General features: G+C 43.0%; 1 pseudogene; it reads right to left on the reverse strand.

The window, feature by feature from the left end:
* Positions 1–3,196: 3,196 nt before the first annotated feature.
* On the reverse strand, positions 3,197–4,850 carry LOC143601598 (inorganic phosphate transporter 1-4 pseudogene; annotated as a pseudogene).
* Positions 4,851–12,641: the final 7,791 nt, after the last annotated feature.

The following is a 12,641-nucleotide window of genomic DNA, read 5'->3' on the forward strand; positions in this document are numbered from 1 at the left end:
ACATTGGCGCCATCCGTGGGACGGCAACGAACTACCCTTCGATCTTCGTCTCGGTTCTCAGATCTCTCCCAAGAAAAACCCAGATCTGGAAGTTTACAGAAAGAGGCTTCAAGACTTGTTCTATTAAAGCTCAAAAAGATCCATAGATCTAAAAGAGGCTTTCAGATCTGTGCAAAAATGAAGCTGAAAAGGATTTGTAGATCCAAAAAAGAAACTACCTGATTCGGATGATCAAGCCTCCGGATCTGTGATGGTTTTAAATTCTCTCCGCTCCGAGCTTCAGATCTATCTAGATCTGATTTACAGATCTAGATCTGGATTACAGACCTGGATTTTAGGTTTAAAATTACAGTCTAGATTACGGAGACTTTCGCCGCCATGCACGCGCGCCCGCGAATTTTCACTCCGCGGAAACCGCCATGTGGGTTTTGCGCAAAAGACTCGCCGCCATGCATGTCCACGCAACTCACCCCCATGCATGCGCGCCCGCGAGTCACCACTCCGCCGCCGTGCATGAGCACTGCCAAGGATCAAGCTTCGCCACCATGCGTGCACGCCCGCGAGTCACGACTCCGCCGCCATGCGTGTGCAAGCCTGATTTTGATTTTTGCATACATGTTTCACACTTCCTTTTATTAATTTGAGCAATATGACAACATTATATTGACATCAAACTAAAAATAAAACGAAGTAAAACATACATGCGCGAGCTTCAAGCTCAGACGCGTTGACGAGTTTTAACTCTAAAACGTCAGGGCCTTAGCCCAATAATATGAGCCTTAGCTCAAATTACTCATAGCATCCATCCCACATATTGCGCAGTTGGACCATAACATACCTAAGCACAACTAAGGCAAAGCACATGCCAAAACATAGTTGAGGTTTCAGGTCGGGGCCGCGCATGGGATTATTGAAGGGGGTATGCACCCGCCCTAACATCGAGCGGGGCGGGTCAACCCACAAAATATAGTCGAGGCTTAAAATCAGGATGTCATGAAAACACAAAGCCAAGACATATGCGCGTGGCGCATGCGCCAAACTTAAAGGTTGGGAATCCTCATAAACCCATAGGCCATGCGCCAAACTTAAAAGTTGGGAATCCTCATAAACCCATAGGCCACGCGCCAAACTTAAAGGTTGGGAATCCTCGTAAACCCATAGGCCACGCGCCAAACATAAAGGTCGGGAGCCTAGTAATATCCCACATGGCCACGCGCCAAACATAAAGGTCGGGAGCCTAATAATATCCCAAACGGCCACGCGCCAACATAGGTTGGGCACGCCTCATAATTTGCCCGAAGATGGGAACCTTGTCATACATCCACTTTTAGTCGATGTGTTTTTGCAGGTTCGGCTACGAGCCGCACAAACGCCTATGACATTATTATTATTATCCGGCCGTTTGTGCCTCCATTATTATTTTGAAGACAAGCCGGGATAGTCATCCTGCGCGGAAGAGGCCCTTGTGGGCCAGTCATTATCATCATATTATGGCTCGTAAGTCGCCTCGCGCTCAAGCTTTATTATTCTCATAGCTCGTAAGTCGCCTCGCGCGCCAGCTTTATTATTCTCATAGCCCGTAAGTCGCCTCGCGCGCCAGCTTTATTATTCTTGTAGCTCGTAAGTCGCCTCGCGCGCCAGCTTTATTATTCTTGTAGCTCGTAAGTCGCCTCGCGCGCCAGCTTTATTATTCTTGTAGCTCGTAAGTCGCCTCGCGCGCCAGCTTTATTATTCTTGTAGCTCGTAAGTCGCCTCGCGCGCAAGCTTGATTATTTTTACAGCTCGTAAGTCGCCTCGCGTGCCAGCTTTATTATTCTTATAGCTCGTAAGTCGCCTCGCGCGCAAGCTTTATTATTCTTATAGCTCGTAAGTCGCCTCGCGCGCCAGCTTTATTATTCTCATAGCTCGTAAGTCGCCTCGCGCGCAAGCTTTATTATTTTTATAGCTCGTAAGCTGCCTCGCGCGCAAGTTATGTTACATTATTATCGAGACGCGCACTCTATCTTTTATCAGGCCCCGCGCCACTATTGTTATGATGCGTGCTATATCTTATCCATGCTAGCGCACCATCATTATCATAAGGACCACAACATGTCACCATCATGAAGAAAACCTCCCAAAACTCAAAGACAATAAAGACAAGGCCGAAAAAAAAAAGGGAAAAAACCGCTTCATGTCCTAACACACCTCATAAAGTCCAGCGCTCCACCTAAACGCTTGCACGCCTAGGAGCAACACTGGACTTGAGGGGCTTGTAGGGGTATGGTACTAAACCCGGTTTTACGACCCTAAATTTATTATGTTTGGCTTATTTTATTACATGGACTAATACAATGTTATTGGGCTGAGAGGGTTTTGTGGAGGTAATCCTAACTGGGCTAGGCCCATTAGGGTACCATGATGGTGGCCATGAGGCTCTCTATATAAGGAGGTCTCCACCTCCTTATTAGTGGGTCATGCTTAATAAGAGCCATCACCATATTTTTGTGTCTGTAAACAAGAGATCCTTGAGATTTCTTAGCAGTCACCTCCACACCCCCAAAAGGCCATTGCAGATCTCAAGCAACGGGAGAAGAAGATCAAGACGTGGTTCGTTCATCTCGACATCAGTGGAAACATCGTCATGGATCAGGTCAGATTCATTTCATGTTTTGACATTGGCGCCATCCGTGGGACGGCAACGAACTACCCTTCGATCTTCGTCTCGGTTCTCAGATCTCTCACAAGAAAAACCCAGATCTGGAAGTTTACAGAAAGAGGCTTCAAGACTTGTTCTATTAAAGCTCAAAAAGATCCATAGATCTAAAAGAGGCTTTCAGATCTGTGCAAAAATGAAGCTGAAAAGGATTTGTAGATCCAAAAAAGAAACTACCTGATTCGGATGATCAAGCCTCCGGATCTGTGATGGTTTTAAATTCTCTCCGCTCCGAGCTTCAGATCTATCTAGATCTGATTTACAGATCTAGATCTGGATTACAGACCTGGATTTTAGGTTTAAAATTACAGTCTAGATTACGGAGACTTTCGCCGCCATGCACGCGCGCCCGCGAATTACAGTCTAGATCTGGATTACAGACCTGGATTTTAGGTTTAAAATTACAGTCTAGATCTGGATTACAGACCTGGATTTTAGGTTTAAAACAAAGAACAAAGTTCCCAAAACAAAACAAGTAATAAGAACAATAACTCTAAATCTTTAACAAACTAATATTAATGAATGAAACAATTCGGTCTTTGAGTTTAAACTTGTTCGGTAGTTTCTTCCTCTTCATTCTCACCGGACATCTCCTCCAACGACTTCCCGTTCGACTCGGGCACCAAAAGCGTACAAAGCGTGCCCAAAAGATTAATCACGCCCAGCACGATCAACGAGTTCTTGACCCCAATACCCGCAGGGTACCCAGCATCCGCCTTAGCCGGATCCTTATTCTGAGCCAAATACAAAAACCCAAACGCACCCACAATCGCACCTAGTTTCCCTGAAGCCGCAGAGATACCATGACAAGTGGACCTAAGCCTAGCCGGGAAAATCTCCGCCGGGACCACAAAAGTTGTCGCGTTTGGCCCAAAATTCGCGAAAAAGAACGTTAACGCGTATATCACCACGAACCCGATATTATTTTGAGGATGAGTCCAATGATCATATGGGATTGCCAACGAAAACATAAAGATTGTCATCATCATAAACCCGATTATTTGTATCTTAAAACGCCCAATGCGATCGATCAAGAACACCGTAAACCAATACCCGGGTACCGTACTCAATAATGCAATTAGGGTTTGTGCTCTAGCGATTCTATAAACCTCATAAATCGCGTTCATCTTTTTGGCTGCTGGGATCCAACCAACGGCACTGAAGATATCCTTTTGGAATAAGTTTTGACTATAACAAGCAATATCCAACAAGAACCATGTGCCTGTTGTTCCTAGTAAATGCAACCCGTGTCGTTTAAGGAACTCTTTGCTAAAAAGACCGAAACTGTTACTAGGTTTTCCAACAACCTGGTCAACCTTCGACAAGTCGTCCTTAATCTCCATTTGCATCACTTTTGACATGTCCGCGGCCGCTTGGTTAGCGTTCTTCGCCACTAGCGCGGTGAACCGTGCAGTTTCTGGCATCTTCATTTGCCAATAATAAGTCAGTATCGCGGGGACCGCTCCCCCATTAGAATAATCCGCCACACATAGTCCGCCTCAGGAACCGTGGACCCCACGGGATCAATTTCGTAAGGCGAAGATGGATATTTTGCGTTAAACGCCGACGACACAATAATTGCAAAAATGCCACCGCCTAAAATACCAAACCCTTGCATGGCAAAGACCGCCGCAATAAATGCCCCACGGGTTTTCTTATTCGAATATTCCGACATGATGGTGGCCGATAGCGGGTAGTCGCCTCCAATCCCGAACCCGAGCCAGAACCGGAAGAAACAAAGAGTGGTCATGACCGATTTCGGACTGCTTCCGAACGATAAACCCGAAGCAATAGAACATATGCACATGAGCATGAGTGTGATACCATAAACCTTTTTCCTACCAAGTTTGTCACCGAGCCACCCGAAGAATAGTTGACCCGAGAGCGTTCCAACGAGCGCGACCCCATTGACCGTGGAGGATACGTTTGGAGGTAGGCTTCCAGGCTTGGGGGAGCCGGGTTGGTGGTAGTAGATCCGCCCAAGCATCTTGGTAACCAAGGATATGCAGAAGAGATCATACGCATCGGTGAAAAAGCCCATACCGGCGATTATGATCGCGGTGAAGTGGTACCATTGTGTTTTTGCACCGTCTAGGGCGTTAAGAACTTGTAGATTACCGTTAGATGCCATTTTTCAAGTCAGCAATCGATCTCTAACCTTCTTTCACTGCAAAAACACAAAATGTGTATATATAAATATTAGTTAAAATAATTCTTCAATGAGGATAAACTACAAAATGTATATAAATATTAGTTAAATAATAATTCTTCAATGAGGTGAAACTTTCTGTAGGTTATTTAGGAAAGAGACGTGTAACTTTCGGTTTTTTTATAGAAACTTTGTATTCCTAAAGAGTCCTACCCCTATAAGCGAAATCCATATAGTTTCTAACCAAACTGTATCTTTATTTCACCGAACTAATGCAGTGACGGACTCAAGATTTATTTTTATGCGTCTGGGACTTAAATCAAAATTCTATAGGGAACAATGGACGACAGGGATTTTCAGATATTAAAAACATTAAAAAAAATTGGATGAAGGACAGCCGCTCCCAACCTTTGTATACGGAGTTCATTAACAAGAATTGGTAAGTTTACATGTCTTTAAATTTTTTGTACTTTTAGGCTTTTAGCATATACTTTTAGGCAAACTACATAGAGTTCTTCATCAAACTTAACCGTTTTTCCATCAAATAAGATCTCAACATTTAAAGTTTTAGTAACCCTATGCGGATGACAGAAATTTAATCAGATTACAAGAAAATTAATAAAACTCATAACATCCATATATTTTAACATCGAATATTCATCTTGATCTTAATTAATACTATTTATGTGACCATAACTTATAATATATCTACCGTTAATCCCAAAGACTGTGCGTTTTGATTGATCTTTCTTTTTGGGTTTTGTCTAAAATCTTGGTCTGGACTTGTTATATAAATGCATGCATCATAATCAGTAAATTAAAGAAGAAAACAAAAGCTTTGGTAGCTAGGTGATGATATACCTGAATAGGTCACGAAACCGAAGAAGAAGCTTTAACCATTCGGTCTGAGAATTTGATGAGGGTTTTGTTTATATCTTTGTGTAGAGAAGTAATTAGAGTTGGAATTAAGATAGGATAGAGATTAATAGGCCAGCTGGGTGTTGATTTGCAACAAACAATCCGATATTAAAGTTGGATCTGCCGTTATAATTGCTACGATTGTTGAGAATACCATATTCTAGCTAGTATTTAATTTAATTATTTCTTTCTTTGTAAACATGATATTATTATATTTTTTTGAAAATTGACTTTCATTAAAAAAAGACACAACCAACGACTATCACCAAGACGGAGAAAGACGCTGAAATCCAAAAACCAAAACCAACAATCACGTTACATCAAATAAACACCAACTTTTCCAATCCACCACCCCTATCTTAGATCTATTTTTGTACCAAAGAAAACCCAAAGATTTTATATCCGCAACCATTTCTGCCACGTTAGTGCTCTTGCCCGAAAAAATCTTTTCATTCCTAGCCCGCCAAATCCTCCAACAAGTAATGATGACAATTCCATGAATAATCAACCTTTTATTCCCCGTCGCACCACAAACCTTATGCACTTCCACCAAATCATTGACATGAAAAACAAATAGTCTAGGGATGTTGCACCATGAACCAATCGCATTCCAAACGGCCATAGAAATGGAACACCCGGTTAACAAGTGCTCGAGCGATTCCTCATTACTCTCACATAAAGCGCAACTATGATCATCACAATACAAATGACGTCTAGCTAAAGCCTGCTTGGTTGGAAGGCTATCCAGAACGGCCCTCCACATAAAAATATTACATTTTTTCGGGACCCAATCGCTCCATTGGAAACTGGAACTCCCAGCGTCCACAACGGACCGCACCATCCATCTTTTAATCGCCGAAACCTCAAACTCTTTGCAGCTACCAACCGCCCAAGACCATGAATCTTCACGGTCAACCATCACCACCCCTTGAAGGAGATCTTCCAACTCCTGCTTCTCGCTCACCTCCTGATGGGAGCAAGGAGCTCTAAGCCAATCCCACACAATGCGACGAGAAGATCCAGTGACCACCAACCGATCAGCTAACAAGACATTTTTATGTTTTTCTACCGCATATAAGGACGGATACTTGTCCATAACCGGCGCCGAACCCAACCACAAATCTGTCCAAAACCTAACTTGGCGACCATTCCCGACTGTGGCCCGGATCACTCTATTAAAACCCACACCATCAACCTTAAATTTGTTCCAGAACATAACACAATTCTTCCAAACCCAGGGAACCCCATTATTAACCGGAGCAAGCCCCCAACAGCGCGAGGTCCCGTGAATAGACAACACTACTCTTCTCCACATCGCGTGCTGATCATTTAGAAATCTCCCAAGCCATTTAGTAATCAGCGCTTGATTATTAACCTCTAAACGAGCGATACCTAAACCCCCTTCTTTTATAGGTTTGGTGACTACCTCCCAAGCCACCCAAGACATCTTCCTCACTTCATCCGAACCTCCCCATAAGAACCTTCTCATCAAAGCTTCTAAATCATTGGTAACCTTCTTGGGAGCCTTAAAAAGCGAAAAATAATAAGTGGGAAGACTATCCAGCACCGATTTAATAAGGGTTAACCGACCAGCAATAGATAACGAATTAACTTTCCATTTAGAAAGCCTCTTCTTGAACTTGGACACAACCGGTTCCCAATTAACCACCCTATTCATGTTAGCTCCAACCATAATCCCAAGATAAGTAAACGGGATTCTACCCGGCTTACAACCCATGAAACCGGCTTGGATATCGATCTCACCATCTTCTACACCTACTCCAAATAACACTGATTTATGGAGATTAATCTTTAGCCCCGAACACAAGTAAAATATGCGAAGAATACGTTTCAAGTTATCAAAATTAAAAGAAGACCACTCTCCCATAATCATAGCATCATCCGCATAAAAAAGATGGGATAAAGTAGGACCTTCGTTAGGAAGAGTAATACCATGAAACGCACCTATATCACAGGCTTGTTTCAACATACCTGAAAAAGCCTCCATCATAATAATAAAAAGAAAAGGCGATAGCGGGGTCACCTTGACGAATGCCTTTATGACATCCAAATTCGAAAGTAGGAGATCCATTAACAAGAACAGACGATCTGCTCGCCAACAAGATACCACTAATCCAATCGCACCAGACCGAAGGAAAACCCATCTGAGAAAGAACCGACAACAAGAACTCCCAATTCACATTATCAAAGGCTTTATCGAAGTCAATCTTGAACATAAAAATTCTTCTTTCCCTCTTTTTAGCCCAAGCAATAACCTCACTAGCCACCAAAGGGCCATCAAGAATATATCTCCCGGATAAGAAAGCCGACTGATGCTCTGAGACAATCTTATTCATAACCGTTTTGAGTCGATTCACTAACACCTTCGACACAGTCTTTAAGATACAACCAATGAGACTTATCGGTCTAAAATCCCCCAAAGAAGACGGATTGTTTACCTTAGGAATTAAGGTGATAAAAGACGAACCAACCCCCGAGCAAAAACTTTTAACCTTATGAAAATGATCAAGAATATCCACAAAATCCTTCTCGAACAACTCCCAAAAAAAACCGAATGAACCTAAAATTAAAACCATCCGGCCCATGAGCTTTGTCACCACCGCAATCAAAAACCGCCTTCTTGATCTCATGCACGGAAAAATCACTGATCAAAAAAATCCGCCTCCACCGAAGACAAGACCGAAAACCCATTTCCAATCAACCGAGGCCGGAGTGTAATAGATTCTTTAAACTTACCAGCAAAGAATCGCAAAACTTCATTTTTAATGAGAACCGGGTTTGTTTCCCACGCCCCATTCACTTCCAAACCCGGAAAATAATTTGAAACTTTACGTTTATTAATAAAACCGTGAAAAAAATCGAGAATTTTCGTCTCCATGAATCGCCCAATTACAACGAGCCTTTTGCTTCAAATCCCGGTAGTAATGATTATCCAACTCGCCTAGCCGTCTTTTAATTTCGCTTAAAGACCATGTCTCTTCTTCCAACAAATCCCGGACCTCCAAGGTTTGGTCCAAGTCCCGCAACTCTTGCTCCAATAAAACCCTTTCCTCCTTTTCTTTGGCTTTACAATCGATCGCCCATCTAGTAATAGCAGCACGCAAAGCTTTAAATTTATACAGCAATCTCGCGTCCGGAGAACCATGAAACGAGCCATCAACAAGCGTCTTCTTAACCAACGTCCCAAAATCCTCTCTACCAAGCCATGAATTGAAAAACCTAAACGGTTTGGGACCATAGTTCTTGGAAGAACCAATTTTCAAAACCAACGGACTATGATCCGGCTTATTCCTCTCGAGAGCAATATACTCCGCACACGGCCATTCCATAAAAAAATCCCAATTAACGAAGATTCTGTCAATACGGCTTAATTTATTTCCTGCGACAAAAGTAAAACGCCTCACTTTCAAGGAGTACTCGTGAAGATTCGAATCATCAATGAAGTCGTTAAACTCATTGGCCTCACCCACATTAAACAAAGAATTCCGCCTATCCTCAGCACACCGAACCGAGTTAAAATCTCCTGCCACAATCCACCTCCCATTACCCTCCTCGATCAAATCACGAATTTCCCCCAAAGAGCTCTTTTAGTAACTAGATTTTGAGGAGAATAAACATTGAGAATATGATATGAGCTACTCTTTCCTTTCACAGTGCCCGAAACAAGAAGCCAATTATTATTCTTGACCACCCTTTCCATACGAAAGACTTGAGAATCCCAGATCGATAATAACCCACCCGACCTTCCAGATGAAGGAACCCAATCAAAAGAATACTCACCATAACCCCAAAACCGACCCACATCCACAGAATCCAAGGAAACAAATTGCGACTCTTGTAAGACAATAAAACTAATCTCGTGATGGACTCGAAGACCTCGAATCCAATCGGCTTTGCTAGAACTCCCTAACCCACGGATGTTCAGAGAAAAAACATTCATTGAACACCATCTTGATAGCCTTCGGAAACAAGAACCTCTCTAACATTAGAAACAAAATCTTGCAAATTCTCAACGCCTAACGCCTTACTCAGCTCAATGGTCTTCTCCAACTCCACCTCAATCGGACCTTGATGTTGCACCAGATCTATACCTCTACCAATCATCGAGGCCTCCTCAGACTCTCCCTCGATGTCTCGAACCACCTCCGTATTAGTAGACATCCCTTTGTTAAGATCCGGTGTTAAGAACTCTCCTTCAACACCTGTCTCGATACCCCTAGTAACATCCGAAGGCACGTGCATAATACCGATAAACCTATCAAGATCAAACATATCTTTATCCTCCCTTGGTCTCTTCTTAGGACGCTCCCTAGAACCACTACCCCCACTTCGATTAGAAAATAAAGACTTCCGTCTGAACTTCTTATGTCCCTTGCCTTTCAACACAGAAACGTTAGTGCTATCAACGTTACCATTCTCAACCGCCTCCTCATTAGAAAGATCATAGGAGTTCGAAAATTCACCGACCATCACGTTAGAATTATCGTTCACACAACCATCCAACCCATTAACAGCATGTTCCCTAACAGAAAACTCGTTAGCTTGAGAACCTTCGCCCTCTTCACGATGCACATTATGGGGCTCATCCTGCACGATATTATCATCACACTTATCCTCCTCCGGTAAAACGGGACCATCATCCTCTTCAAACTCTACTACACATTCCGGTATCCATTCCCCTACATCTTCATCCACCCACACTTTAAAAAATTTTTCCCTCCAATTAATGTCCACCCGGTCCACAATCCGTTTGCACTGTTTACTCAACACACCGATGAGAGTATACGATAAGTTGTTCTCTTCACCTGATAAGGAAGCCGGTTGAACCACCTTGCCAAATCTGCTTCCAATCAAATCGAAAACCTCGTCTAACACCAACTGAGCCGGAACCCCATGAACTTGGAGCCAGGCGATCCGACCCTCCTCCACTCCATTTCTATCAGACCAAGGTTCTAAAAACTCAAACCAATCTGACCATTTGTCTTTGTTATTCAGAAAGGCATCCCTATCCCCACTAACGTAGAATACCAACACCACTGAAAGCCCTCCCAGATACTTAATCTCTAATGATCTCCAACCATGCTTCCGAACCAACTTTTTCAGAGACGTTAACGTGTGAAGATTCACCACCCTCCCCGTAAGATCACATCCCTTCCAATGAGAAAACCGTTCCACCGAATCATCCACCTTAATCTCATCTACTTTGTTCCGATTTAACAAGGAATCAACAAAGGAACGGCCATTACCAACTGATGCATAGGGAACCCCATTCCTATCAGATCCTTCGGAACTAGGGTTTGTTTGACCACTAGGATTTGCATGCCTATAAACAGGGATCGAGGCCGTCTTCCTCCTATTACCAGAATCGGGTCTATGTAGATTCCCACCATCCACAAACCGAGCAATCGCAATAAACAACTTATACGAACCGATCCATACGTCTGATAACTCATCTTCCAACCGTTTGACATCTTTCACCTCGGAAAACGATACGAAAGCAAACCTCTTGCCCCATTTATCCAGCTTCCTAGCAATATAGGAACCTTCGTAACGACCAAAGCTACCCATAACATCTTTTAAGTCTTGCAAAGAACACTTTGGGGGAAGATTTGAGACAAAAAACTTCGATAAAACCTTGTTATTACCTTGAGCCTGATGACCATTCCGTTTCCCTTTCCGATTACGTGGATGTTCCCATTCTTCTGAATCCATGCCGCCAAGGGTCGTGGTCAAAACAGCAGGGTGGGGGACAGGGGTGACTGAGGTGAGGCGGAGAGAGGGAATAGTGGTGGTGACAGAGGTGAGGCTGGGTCGGGGCGGCGACTGTGGAGGGGAGGAGGAGAATAGTGGCGGCGGTCGGGAGGAAGGGTTACGGGAGGTGGAGGGTGGTGGTCGGGAGGAAGGGTTACGGCGACTGTGGAGGGTGGCGGTCGGGAGGACGGGTTACGGGAGGCGGTCGGGAGGAAGGGTTACGGCGACTGTGGAGGGTGGTGGGCCGGGAGGTGAGGTGGAGGGGAGGATATCCGGTGAGAGGGAATAGTGGCGGCGGTCGGGAGGAAGAGTTACGGGAGAGAAACTGGCCGGGAGGTAGGGTTACGGGAGAGAGACTGGCGGAGGTGAGGCGGGCGGAAGAGAGGCGGGGTTACGGGAGTTGAGGCGGGCGGCCGGGAGGTAGGGTTACGGGACATGATATTATTATATGATACCAATATTTTTGGAAAAATGCTTATTTATTAATTTAGTAATAATTAATTCATTGATGTTTTGAATTATATGGAAATTCAATGTCTAGATAACGTAACATAATATGTGAAAGTTAATACTATTATTTGCTAAGAAAGAAAAGATAATGTTATTTGCTACATGATAACTAAACTACTGTTTTACTTAGGAATTAAAAAGTTTACAAGATTAATAACACCATACATAGAAAATAGTTTTTTACGCAAATGGTGGATTTGTTTTGTTGAAAGTAAGATGTTTTGGGTCTAATTTTGAGAATTAACACTAACTTATATTTATTTTTAACAGGAAAAAAACCTCACGTCCTCATGTGTATTCCACATAGGGGTATTTTAATCATATTAATTTTACTTTTTAAACATTTCAATCTTTTTATAAAAAGGATTGGTTCAATACGGTTGCTTATGTTTGGTTTATGTACACGTATATATTTATTTGTGTGTATTGCATATATATTGTGTATTTGCATTACGTATATATTGATTTGTGTGTATTATTGTGTTTGCATCAATGTGCAGCATTTGATAATTAAACATGTAACAAGGGTTTCCATTCTTGTGGACTTAGGGAGTAGTAATTTCATAATTAATCAAGTTGTTTTAAAAGTTGTTTCAT

This window comes from Bidens hawaiensis, unplaced genomic scaffold, assembly GCF_021521415.1.
Source record: "Bidens hawaiensis isolate Kalapana, Puna unplaced genomic scaffold, B.hawaiensis_p1.1 tig00056815_1, whole genome shotgun sequence".
NCBI classification, from domain to species: domain Eukaryota; kingdom Viridiplantae; phylum Streptophyta; class Magnoliopsida; order Asterales; family Asteraceae; genus Bidens; species Bidens hawaiensis.